Below are 13,277 nucleotides of genomic sequence, written 5' to 3' on the forward strand. Positions count from 1 at the left end.
CTTTCTTTTACCTTAAAATATAGACTAAGCTGACAGTAAGAAACTCCTCCGCTCATATGAATGTGGCCTGTAGAGCTGCCAACGGCTTCATGCTTCAAACTTCCTTTCAACATTTGAAACTAAACACTATTTCAGGGGAGTAGGTTGATGTCAGACTTGTAATAAATATGTTTAGAAGGTTTGTGCTATTTTACTGCCGGGATTTCAGGCAGATTTCATCCTCCTGGATCATCATATTTAGATGAGGACATATTAATTACATCTTGTGCAAAATGAAAAGGGTGAAACATACAATTTATACATGGGGGAAAAAAGTTCCAGGAGGCTTGAGCAAAAAAAAACAACATATTAGTAACTTTTAACGATGTATCTCTGATTCCTCCCATTGTACAAAAACATCCGAGATACAAGCTGAAAAAAGATTTTAAAGTACTTCAATTAGTAACACATAAATTAATTAAGTTCTTTAAGAACTAAAGTTTCCACCAAACGTCATTCACTTACGTGTAACGGTGTGGAGCTGTGATGTCGAGGTCCCGCCGATACACGCCCTCGACCAATCACGAGTCTGTATCACCCGGTCTTTATATCAACTAATTAAAACTAAACTTCTGGCTTCACTTCACTGTCATGTCATCCATCTTGAAGAAAATATATTTAACTTGTACTTTGATTCTGTAGTTCGATCCATGTTCCATCCACTTACATGGAGGAAGCGTGGTTTATGACCTGAACAGGCACTAGGGGGCGTTTAAGATGATTTGCCTTTACTTTTGCGTGAGTATCGTCCATCTTTATATTTACAGTCAACAATAGAACTACATATTTTCACTGTCTGAGCTTGTGAACAGCTATAAGATAAGACCCGATGTCCATTATGACCCCAGAGTTAATGCAGCTTTATACTGTGAGTGACCAGGGAGCACTGTCTCCTAGAAACTTCATATTAGACTGTTTCCTCTACTTTTATTAACCACAGCAGAGACTGCAGGAGGCGGTTTCGGATGGCGGCGGTGCAAACTGTCACTCCGCATATTGAAGACGACATCCACGGTCCCATCTGCGGTCGGGTTTAGGCATCGGTCCGAGAGAGATTGTGGTTTTGGTTCAATCCGTGTCTAGAATCACAGAACTTTTTCTACATTAAACCAGACCATGATCGTTCCCTCAGCAGCGAGCGTCTAAATATAACCAAAGAAATGTAATCATGCTGTCGTCACCACAAGTGAGCTTCCCGATACGTTCAGCACCCACATCTCTGCGACTCACCAAATATTTTAATCAAAAACATATCCTCATTACATTAACAGAAAATGTAATCCAGTTGCGAATTACATTTCCTGCGAAACGTATTTGCTGTTGCAAATCGGTTGTATATAAAACGTAATTTCGAGGAGACATGGTTCAGTAAAACACTCTGGAGGCTGTTATGAAACAAATATACCGAAGCTGCGCAGTCTGACGGAATTAAACAATTTCCATATGTGGAAGAGTAGAACAAATGATTCATTTCAAATTGTTAAAAAAATATTTATTGGACTTTACTTGATGGAAACTAATACAGATTAATCTAATATCTTAAAATATGAACAACAGGCAATTTTCTTCATTCAAATATTTAGTCAGTTGGACAATTTGGAATTCTTCTGTATTCCAATGGAAAAGTAAAGAGTTTTCAGACCCCAGAGCAGCGTCACTGTGAGTATTCTGAACAACTCTATCTGTCTTCTCAGCTCACTCCCCCACCACGACCTCCTCAACAACGTCTGACGGCTGTGTCCCTCGGCTGTTTCAGGCTCTTAAGCCCCTGACTGGTCTGATTTACAGGGATGAAACAGGGGGATTTGTTAGTCGATGAACTACAGCTATGCTAGCCTTCAGCGCTGTCCTCACTCTGCCGTTATTGTGCTTTGTGCGGCCGCCCGACAAATAATCTAACGCTGCATCTCGACAAGTGCGGGTGCAAGAGACGGGACGGAAAGCCAAATGTTGCTAATGACACACAGACGAAGAAAATAATTTGCATCTGACATGAAGACGCTCTGTCGTGCTACAGCAGTCACATCACATTAAAATCCATATTACGGCTGCTGTTATTATCAGGCTTTAATTGTGCTTTGTTGTTAAAACCCAGTGTTTTTCTTTTTTTACTTGTTTGCTGTCATCATGTGCTACTTGAAGAAACAAGACTTGAATTCTGCAGCCATACAAAATGCAATATTAAAAGTTTTTTTGTGGTTAAATTAAAATTAAATCCTTTTTTAAAAAGGATTTTATCCCCATTCATGGAGAAAAAAACTTTTTTTTTGCACGAAACACACAAATCCTCCAATAAATAATGATGGATACTTTAAGCACAGTACAGCCTGTAAGACATATAGAAGCACTGCTAGTATCTCCCTCTTCCGTGGTTCCAGCATCACCCTCTTGTCTCTTCCTTCATCTCTCGCCACAGATTCATCCCATGTTTCCACATCACCCTGCAACCACTGTGTGAGACTCTGAGAGGCCCCACGATGCAGCCGTGCTCTCACTCACTACATCATATCTGGAGCTAAGGGCGCAGAAACCCAATATCTGGAGTTTCCCCACGGTTTGCTGGAGTTCCCACCCAACCCTCCGAGGTCCACCCTTGGCTTCGGCCCCCGTGATTCACAGAGTACAGGAAAGGCTGAGCGGAGACGTGTAATCCATTACTAGAGCAGACGGAGGAGGGCAACAGGGAGGAAGAGGAGGGAAAAGATGGAGTGGGGGGTGGAAGAGGAGACGGGAAGATGGTGAGAGATATGTGGGACGGAGGCTTTGGAGGAAGGGGACTTTACTGGTCTCCAACTGTTCATAACAGGACTCCTGCAGCCAGAGCGGAGAATGTGAGGTGGGGTAGGGTGAAAAATAAAAAATAATAATTTCAATTTCTTCCAAGGATTCATTTCTATGGAGACGTACAAGTTCACGTGGTGAAACTCTTGATCTGAGGTTACTCCGACATCCGGTACATTCAAAGCACACAAAGATATTTCTTACAGGTTTTCTAGCAACCACATCTTTTTATCACAGAGAGAGAAGTGTGTAAATAATGGCTAAACAGCCCCCCCCCCCCCCCCCCATCAGGCCCCTTTGATTGATAATTATTTTATCATGTAAAACAGGACCCTGCTCCATTGAAGGTATAATTTAGTTGATTCCTGCCCCGACCGTGACAACAGCAGCGTCACCTCGTCTGTCACCAAGTCCTTAAAACACTCTTTGCCAAATACCTGTCATGGAGTCTCCTCCTCCTCAGATGAAGGTACACATGAAGATACTTCCTCAGAGTTTGTGCTCTTGTTTCCTTCACTCTCTGCCACGTGACAAACTCGGCTGCTTCCTCTGCTGCATCTAATCAGCAATCATCAGTTCTTCTGGAGGGAAGCTAACAGCCTGAGCACCGGGCCTGTGAGTTCCATCTATTCCTCCTGTCACCTTCCTGTCTGACCTGTCAGCCTTTGAGTTCTGATACCAGTACACAGCAGCTTATTTCTGCTCTTTGAATGTGTCTCTGCACCAAACACTACTTAAGTATTTGTTGTACACTTACTAGAGTTGTGTGTAAAGCAGATTCCCAGGTCAAGCAGCTTAAAGAAGTAGTGTGTTCAGGTTAATGTGGCATGGAGATGACTGGATGGACCAGTTTTATCTGGAGATTTAAACTATATAATTAAATCTTGTCATTTAGAAATTAAAAGTATTATGACAGTAACAGATAAGTAGTTTAAACTCATGATCATACTCCCACAAACTCCATCCAACTGCTCTATACAGGTTGAAGAGTCTCATCAGAGTGACTCGCACATGCTGCGTTCAAGTGTCCCTAAATAACCACAGAGAATCTCAAACCGCCGTCTCCTAAGCCCCTTCACTGTCACCCAAAAAACCTGTCTCCTTTACCCCAGAGGACACTCGCTCCTTTTTGTGGTGAGTTGCCTGTTTTTATTTATATCAGCAGGGAGGAGAGGTGGAGAAAGCTGAGAAGGTGAGGGTGGGGGAGAGATACCTCCCACCCAACCACCCACCCAACACATACTTGGACAAGACACTCCAGAGATGCACTGCACCTGCTGTGGCCACTGGCACGCAGGGCTCATCTCCACAAACACCTCATATATTATAGACGCTGCACGCACACACTCGCACACACTCGCACACACTCACACACGCTCGCCAACTTTAAATCTCTGTCTGTGTTCGCTTCTTTACTTACGCTGCTGCGTCTTCATTGGCCACACTCGTCTTGTCCGTATCGTTTCAAGCCTGTTGGGAAAAAAACGGAATAATTGAACATTCCTCTGTGATTATTAGTATTTTAATTGAGATGAAGTAGTAAAGTATCGATGTAACAGGAGGCCTGGTTCAGAAGTTCTCTTCAATCAAGAGAAAACTGAGCCTTAAATGCAGTGAAAGACAGTGATGATAACATTATCTCTTCTGACATATAGTCAGTCAGCACGTCCACGCAGCAGGAGGACGTCAGTCTGTCCATGCATCAAGTTGCGTTTTATAAAGTGACAACACAGATCTAAAAAGTGCACCGAAGACTCTGATTGCCATCGCCTCCGTAACGTTGACAGTTTAATCTTAAATCTCCGATTCAAACGATGCCACATCCCGTTTTAGATCCCTCCTGTCGTTAAATCAGTCCACTGCTGCCCACATTATAAATAAAAAAGAAACTAAATGGACGCTGATAAAGATCTATATCTACACCCTGGATCTGGTTACACTGTTAAAATAGAGATTTGCTGGTTGACATTTTTTTTTTCTTCTCCTGGTATGTGGTTACTTATACATTTGTGGTATGTTCTAAAAATGGCTGTTAGGGCAAAAGGTAATTGCCTGTCTGGAAAGCTCCAGTCCTGCGCAGGGTTTGGTTGATTCAGTCGGGGGGTGGAGGATGGAGATGAGGAGATTGTTTATTTGTCAAACGTGGTTATTACCTCTGTCAGGCCCCCTTTTGAAATCCCATGCTCTCCAATCACTGACGGCGATGTCAAAGCCAAAGTGTTTTCTCAGTCAATTTGAGCTTCGGAAAACTCAAACAATAAACAGGCCGCTCCGAAAGCTAATATTTTCTGAATGAGATATTTATTTAAAAGGCATCGTCGGAGGAGCTGCAGATTATTTGTGCGATCAAAAAGAGAGTTTTTTCGCTGCTCCGTCCGCAGAGCTTTCAAGTCCGGCCACTTTCAAATAAATATGGAAAACAGCCCGAAGTTTAAAATCACATACAGATGATGAGGGCTGATGTGTGTAGTCACACGCTGTGGGAGCCCATGTGCTCGCTGCAGGAATATAAATGGAGTTTTTAATTGTTTCTGACTCGATCTGTGGGCTGGGTCTGAGTAAAGCCAATTAGGAGACTGGAGGAAACAGTGAAGGATTGTCCGCGGAAAAGGGCCGTGACTTTCTGGTGGGCAGGCAGACAGTGCACGTAGCTGTGCACGCACATGTCTATCTGTGTGCACTGTATGTGAGACTACTGGAGCGTGCTTTGTGTCTGCTTTTCTGTCTGTGTGCAAGTGTTTGGGTGTGTGTGAGTGCACTTTGGGAAGAAAATGTCACATGGCATATCTGATTACGTCTTGCAGTGTTTTTTTGTACAGTATTTAGGTTTTTTCTCCCCCCACCCCCCCCCCCCCTGCCACTGAAAGCCTTGGCCACTGCAAAAGTATCTGCAGATTGAAATCAGACCCAGAACTCTGGTCAGACTTGGAACCAAAACAGAGAGAAAAGCAGCGCTGAGAAAACCAGCTCTCTGGTTTTATGTGACTTATGTGGTGCTTGAATTTCACCCATTGTTTTGCATAGTCAAAACAGTGTTTCTGGATGAAGAGAAACGCGGTCAGTAAAATTTATGGCGCAGTTCACCGACGTGAAACTTCATACAGTATATGTGAGGTCGATTTTCCTTGTACCATGTGTGTCACTCCGGTGCCGTGGAACTCGGCAACTGTGTCGCTATACGACAGCTCCCTTTATCTTTTATTGTATTTGGCATTTTAAGTAATTCTAAATTCGAAGTACAACATTCAAGAGGCAGACGGAAACAGGCAGCGAAGAAGAGGAGGGACTTTACGGTCAGAGGCAAAAACACTTTGTCTTTTGTTCACGTCATGTTGTAAAGTATATGCTCCCACTCGTCCCACTTTATGCAGCCAATCGTGACTTTCTGAGAGCGAATGTGGATGCAGATCAAAGCAGATCAAAGTCTGAATATAAAGATGGACGACATTAAGTGAAGTCTTGATCGCCACCTGGTGACCGGCTGCATTATAGGTCATGAATCTCACTTCCTCCATGGTGGTGGATGGGACATAAACCAAACAGAAAAGTTAAAGTCCACATTAAGTTAAATACAAATATGATTTCTGTCATTTTATTTAGTTCCTGTAATGTTGATGTTTACTCAGAAAGTCTATTGATATAAAAACAAGGTGAAACGTCACATGATTGACAGATGAGACTGACTTGCGATTGGTCAAGCACGAGTATTGACAGGAACTCGCTACCATGACCCTCCCCTGATCATTACTGTGCATCTCTGGATAGTCTTAGTTGGAGGAAGTGGAAACCGTCTTTATTTATTATAACCTGAGACTATTCATTATTTTCAGTATCAAACTATCTACACTGTAAACATCTCAATTCAAATATATAACATTTGTGTTTTGACCACAGAGAAAATAAAACTACACCACAAAACTCACACATCCCCCTGGAGACAGAAGAAAACATCTTCAATCAAACGTTTAGAACCAAGACAATAAAAAGTCTCTATTTCTACCTCATATATTTACAATGCAGTGTTCTTATATATAATGAGGTCCCACAGGTTTGCATGCTGACAGTGTGCTGGTCGTTACTTGCAGCCATTTAGCCACACTCCGGGTCCCAGTGGCCCTCAGAAGCCCAGAAAGAGAGCAAGGCAGCACCACACACTTCACCACTGTTGCTCTAAAGCACATTATCCTCATCTGAGTGGAATCATGTCGACACAGGGGAAGTATGTGAGTGTAGGTGCAAGGGTATATTCAATGCATTCTTGTATGTGAGTGTTTTGGACTGTTTATATATGTGTGTGTGTTTACGTGTTCATGCCTCCTCGCTGTATGCTCATGAATGTGTGTGTCTGAAGGAGTGAGCTGGTGTGTGTGTGTGTGTGTGTGTGCATCTGTGAGTGTGTGTATAAGAGGGGAGATGACCCGATTGGTGGCATTGTGGCCAGCTGGTGAGGGTTAGTATTTCCCCTGGCATGAAAACTCTCTGATCGGATCATCACCGTTACCAGGGAGGGGGAGAGCGTCTGTGTGTGTCTGTCTGTGTGTGTGTGTGTGTGTGTGTGTGTGTGAGTGTGTGTGTTTTGCTGATGCTTTAATCAAGAACAGAATTGAATGAAGTTTAATTTCCTTAATCAATATCATTATTCTAGAACAAAGGGACGATAAAACCTTTGCGCCACTGATGCAGCAGGATTTGTCCCACATGTCTCAAATGAACCTAATTAGACACAATCATGAAAGTTGTGACAAAAAAGTAAAAGCACAAAAAATAACGGTTCCTGCATTTGTTTCTGCAGATTGGGAGCATTTGAAAGTCAGAGGGATGGAACAATAACAGCAGGGAAGTGGAAGGAAAGGCAGCGTTGCAAATGAAAAGTTGGAGAGTGCATAAAGAGCTCAGAGTGGTGGAGTGTGAGTGACTAAGAAAGAAAATGCCGTAACACAATAAAATAGATGAACTGCATGCATTCACCCCAAGACCACGGCGCTGTCGACTTTTACGACAAAATGAAAACTCCACTCTTGCTCTGATTTACTGTCGTAACTGCAACAATTCTTCCCTTCTCTCGCTTTCGCTCACTTTCCCAGTTTTAATCTAATTTGTTGGGGTCAAGTTGCTGCCCATAAACAAAGCACGCAGCAGAGATTGATGATGCAAAGCAACAGCCACTCCATCTATTGTATGCACATTTTTTTGGAAAGCCATGAATTGTCAGCAGGTCACAAGTGGTGGGATTTCTCCAAGTAAAGAAAGGTACAGTAGTTTTTGCGATGAAAAGGCCTGAGGAGGTGTTTGTGGATGTGATGGTAAAAGTAAATGTCAATGCATTCATAGGCCACACACACATTTTCACAACACTGGTGCACAACCGCATTCCCAAATCCTAAAAGAATTGTATGAAGCAAGGAGACCTTTGAATAAAACAGGAGACAAACAGGTTTGCATACAAAAGCCTGAAACACACAACCACAGTATATATTGTAAGCATGTGTGGAAGCATGTGTGTGCAATAAAAGACATCCCCTCTGAAACATCCTCAAAAGCAAATGCACACATGCAACCACAAGCGTAAACAAAAAGGACCACATCCATGTGTGTCAATAAATAACTCAGACAATGAACAAACAAACAAAGTGCTTTGCCATTCTTGTTTCTGATGCACCGAATTCTGTGGTAGAGAACACTGGGAGAGCTGACCTTCACCACCACACACGCAAACATCACTTCATTAGTTACGTCGACTGCCTCAGGCCGGGCGGAGGAGAGAGGTGGATGCAGACAGGACGGACACAAGTTCAACAGAAATCCAGTGGAAAAGCAAGAAAAAAACACCAAACACGACAGAACATGTCAGAATTTCACCATTTTCTGTTTCTTTTATGAAGAAGAAATAAAAACAGACAGGGTCACACACCCCCATCCCATATTTTTTTTTATCAATCATTGACAATGACAGGGCAAGAGGCTAATAAAATGCAGCACAATAGCATCAGCAGACTCGTGTGTATTTTTTTCTCCATAAATCATTTTCATTCAATTTAGTTTCACACCATATTTCTCCTCTTGACGTCCACGCCTCCTCCTCCAGGGGCTCTGGTCTGGTCCAGTTTGAGAACCACTAATTTAAGGCTGCACAACGATTGTCGTCATCAAGGGGCCGATGTTAATTGCGGATCCTCTGGTGTCAATCAAACACATCACACAGCGATCCACCACCACGACGCCAGCACCCGTGCTGTCGTATTGTATCGTGAGAAATGACTAAATGGAGAAAAAAATAAGATTCGGGAATCATTTGTTATGTCCTGCGTGCTGCACGCTCTACCCAGGTGCCGCTCCTCGAGTGTGTCCTGCACAAGAGAGAGGAACATGGCTGTCTCAAAGGAGCATTTCCTGAAACAGCGCCCCCTATGCCACGCCTTTATTAACATTTCTACAATACTAAAAATGAAGTGACAGTTATGAAAGAGTCTCGATTATTAGGACTGTGGGTTTGAAATGAAAAAAACAACAACAGTGTGTTCTTCGGCGTTCAGAAGAAACCAAATGCTATCAGACTTAATGTATCATCCGACCTTACAAATCTTCTGCAGCTGCACACACACACACACACACACACACACACACACACACACACACACACACACACACACAGTGTAACTGGTGGCTGGGGATGGATTCCCTGGTTCTCTAGGGGGCAGTTCCGATGGTCACGGCTTTCCCTCTGTGCCACTGAGGCATCGCCACTGTCTGTTGCACATTTAACATGGCAGCCCTCCCCTCACACACACACACACACACACACACACACACACACACACACACACACACACAGAGTGAACACTGATGTTGCCTGTTTCACATTACAAACACACGCATGTGCATGCATACAGAACACACATTCATCTCACACTATTTGACAAGCATGCAAGATTCACACACACACAGACACACACCTTCGTCCCTGTCTGTTTGACATTAAAGCCGAGTCCCTCTGCAGCAGAAGGCAGTTGTTTATGTGGATATAAACTATTGTTCTAATTACCCCATATGTAGTCCTCCAAAAACAATGACACCCTCTGATGAATATTTAACGACTCATACACACAAATATGCACGATAATGATACGTGTGCACAACATCAAACACCGCCTGATTAGAATGTATCACAAACAGTATTACAATGGCTCAGCCCCTTTTCTCCTCTGGTGGTTATGGATGTCTCAACACATTTCAGATCAAAACTTCTTGTGACAGATTTTTGTTCTGGATGTTCCAACACTGGACACAAGTCAGTTATCGCAATCGATACTTGAAGCTGTAAAAATCTCGGAAAACTATAATTATTGCAACTCAAATACTCAGATATATATCTTGAATATTCAGTCATGAAACCTGCAACTGAAGTCAAAAGGAGAAAGAGAAATATTTGACAGAAGTTCGATGCCTCCTTGCTTTTCTTATTGTCCTCAACAGCAGTGTAAAACTCAAAGTGTAAGGTGGTGCATGTATTTCTCTATATCTTTGCCCCCGGCCATTTAAAAACACATTAACCTTAATTGCATGTAGATGTTATTGTATCAGATATTTTTAGTCTGGCGTCTAACGTCTTTGCTTATGGTTTCACATGATTATATTCACATCTCACCGACACATGAGAAGTGGCAGCACAGCCGGCAGAAATGAGCACGACACGGTGAGCGAGGCGACCTTACGGAGGCTGAAATCCAAGGCCTGGAGGGGCAGATACCTTGGAGGGGCTGTCGCGAGCTCCTCTGTCCGACATAAGTTAGCATCAAAGAGGGAGATGACAGCTTCCTGTGAAGAGGCAGCAGAGGAGAGAAGGTGGATTTCAGTCAGACGTGGTGAGAATGGATAAAGACTTTGTGAAGTTTGCATATTAAAATATCACATGGATCATTAAGCAGTCGAGCATAGCTCAGCAAAATACTACTTACTGTGTCAGAGTCTTTTAATTAAATATCTATTTAGTTGGAATATAGTGAGGAAGTTATGCGACAAATAACAGAGAAGGTGCAAAAATGTGTTCATCAAACAATTAATATTAACTCAGAGGAAAATATAAGGATAAACAAATAAATGAACATCAGTGGTGTTTGAATAATAGAAAACAAATGAAGGCCATGTGGAGAAGACTGGGATCAGACTGCCGCTCTACCCCCTCAGCCACAGTCATAAGTTGTGTACTGCTGCACTTACAAAATACTGAGTAATTTAAAACATATTGCACATGAGCTTTGATGAGGAAAATTCCTCCGAAGTAAAACATTGCGCATGAACAAATCCACACTTCCCACACAAACACACACATTTCAAGAAAATACGTACGAACCCATTTTCATAAACAACCACATCAGGTTTAGTTGAATGTTTGTAACATGCAGTTTCCCCCCCGGGACACGTGATCCACCAGTGTTTGAGGTCAGAGCTGCACGGCCACAATCTCTCTTCATCTCGGATAAATGAGCTCTAATCTGAGCAGAGAGAAGAGAAAATAAACTCCCGCCGTCATATGATGAGTGAAAGAGAAGGGTCAAGATAAGCTTTGCTTCAAACTTTGAAATTGTATTGAGATTAATCATTTTTAGTCTGTGGGAAAATAAACAAGGATTCTCACAGCTCATACAAACCCATACATGTTTACATAGATGCATAAACAGGTTTTACCACATGCAACCACATATGTATTATCTATTATCGTGAATATAAACACACTATTTTTGCAAATACAAAGATAACACACACACAACAATGCACAAAAACCTCTATCAACCTTTGCGGAAGGAAGAACCTGTTAAATTCAGGTCTGGACACGCGTTAGTGGCAAAAATAAATAAAATCTGATGATTATGAGTGTGTACAATTAGTTGTAGTAGTTTTCAAGTAGTTAAAGACGCAAACAACAAATAATAAATAATATAAAAAGTCAGAGCTCAGTTGTGGTATCAGAGAACACATTGTTGTCGACATTGTAATGATGAGGATGCCCCGAAGACATTGTACTGGCCCTTTGATTTCCCAGCAGGTGCAGTGGTAATGGAATATTCTCACAAAGGCCAATGAAGAACAATTACACAGAATTCACTAATATTGTAAAATGATAGTGAGACAGTGAAACCCACAGAGGGAGGAGGGTGGGGGGGGCTTTACAGAAACCCCACAGCACACCAACCTATCTGGTCCGTCACCTTGTGACCCAGTTTCACTGCACAGCACTGACACGTTTCCATGGTGTGTACAGTAGAGTGAAGTCTGGCCCAGAGGGAACAACACGTCCCTGCACCTCCGCCTCCCCCCGGTGACCTTTCACAGAAAAAACACAGCTCCTGTCTCACCAGGCTCTTAAAGGATCAAACACGCCCTGGACCTGGAACACACAGACACACAACTGCTGCTACACACAAATCTGTACGAACGTGCAGGAAATTAAACAGGGACATACTTAAATGCTGCAAATGTTTAATTACATAGACACAAAATTTGAGAAAATAATTGCAGCTGCACAGGGTTCAAACTTATGTGAAGGGCCCACACACACACACACACACACATGATCTCACACACCTGCGCAGACCCTGATTTCTCCTTCCTCCTTCAGTGCAGTCCTCGGGGACAGATGATGGGAGTGATAGATGATAAGAGGATGAGAACGCTGCCCGGAGCCAAAATGAGTTGGTTTTCACGAGAAGCGTCATCTAAGCTGCCGGCCCCTGTCCTTTCTTTTGGAAAAGTTAATCCCCGTCTCTCTCCGCAGCAGATCTGATCCCTCGTCTATACAGGAACCTACTGGCGTGAATAGAAGCAGGTGAACTGTCTGGGGATTGTGGGAGCGATTGGATTCCACAATGCAGGGATGAGCCTTTTTTTCATGGCCCAGCAGAGCTAGATCTTTTCCAAAGCAGGTCCAGAGATCAGACACTCAGCCCTGGCTGGACCTCTGTAATGTGTGCGCCACGGTGAAATGCGAGCATGAGCACATCTGTGTGTATGCTCAGGCTTACAGATTACAAGCCTTTTCACTTTCTGAGTCTCTACCGCTACAAGTAAAGTCTGCAGGACTGAGCAGGGTGTTGCTTTTACAAGTATTTATAACGGCTAATATGCTTTTCCAGACAAATGTCCCACAGTCTGAGCCCTAACAAGAGGTTGGAGCTCAAACGGCTTCAGTAAGCCTGAGAATTAAACGCTCAGCTCAAGGCCGGAGACAAAGCATGCATTCTTTAATATCGTTATAATGGAGACTTTTTCAAAACTTATTACCAGTCAAAAAATACTTTATGTTGTCTTTAGAACTACTTACATTATGATTGTTGTTTTTTGGAATTTGCAAATTCTAGAGACTGTACTTTGGCCAACATGTTCGACAAAGCACATGTGTGATGAATAAGAGTAAAAGCTTTATTAATTCCACAGGCACACACTGAGCATGGGCATCCACA

General features: G+C 42.8%; 1 long non-coding RNA gene across 1 annotated transcript; it reads right to left on the reverse strand.

Annotated features, from left to right (window-relative positions):
• Window positions 1-8,252: 8,252 nt before the first annotated feature.
• On the reverse strand, window positions 8,253-12,859 carry LOC138413645 (uncharacterized). Its single transcript, XR_011246054.1, has 5 exons — window positions 12,403-12,859; window positions 12,011-12,205; window positions 11,171-11,312; window positions 10,466-10,635; window positions 8,253-9,078 (listed from the first exon to the last, which is right to left on the reverse strand). It is a non-coding gene; the product is annotated as an uncharacterized lncRNA (long non-coding RNA).
• Window positions 12,860-13,277: the final 418 nt, after the last annotated feature.

This window comes from Paralichthys olivaceus, chromosome 14 (genome assembly GCF_024713975.1).
Source record: "Paralichthys olivaceus isolate ysfri-2021 chromosome 14, ASM2471397v2, whole genome shotgun sequence".
Lineage (NCBI taxonomy): Eukaryota > Metazoa > Chordata > Actinopteri > Pleuronectiformes > Paralichthyidae > Paralichthys > Paralichthys olivaceus.